The sequence below is a fragment of the Penaeus monodon genome, chromosome 23 (assembly GCF_015228065.2).
Source record: "Penaeus monodon isolate SGIC_2016 chromosome 23, NSTDA_Pmon_1, whole genome shotgun sequence".
Lineage (NCBI taxonomy): Eukaryota > Metazoa > Arthropoda > Malacostraca > Decapoda > Penaeidae > Penaeus > Penaeus monodon.
Window position 1 is genome coordinate 8,536,990 of NC_051408.1, and position 297 is coordinate 8,537,286.

Consider the following 297-nt stretch of genomic DNA (forward strand, 5'->3'; position numbering starts at 1 on the left):
TCACAATATCTGCAAATTTATAAACAACAATAACAACATTCGCAACGCGAATAGATTTGGCAAAACCATCACATATACCACAATCGTATAATACACCTTCTTACATCACGATACAAATACAAACACAAATTTAAAACTCCAACCGACGCCGAAATCCGCGCTGCATCATCGCATTCGGATCATTGTTTAACCACCGACTCCTCATTCGCGTCGTAAAGAGGTCATGGAGGGCGGAAACGAGCTCGTTAGCGGAGGATGATGATATTTAGAGCAATTTCGTAATGGGGGGATGAAAGT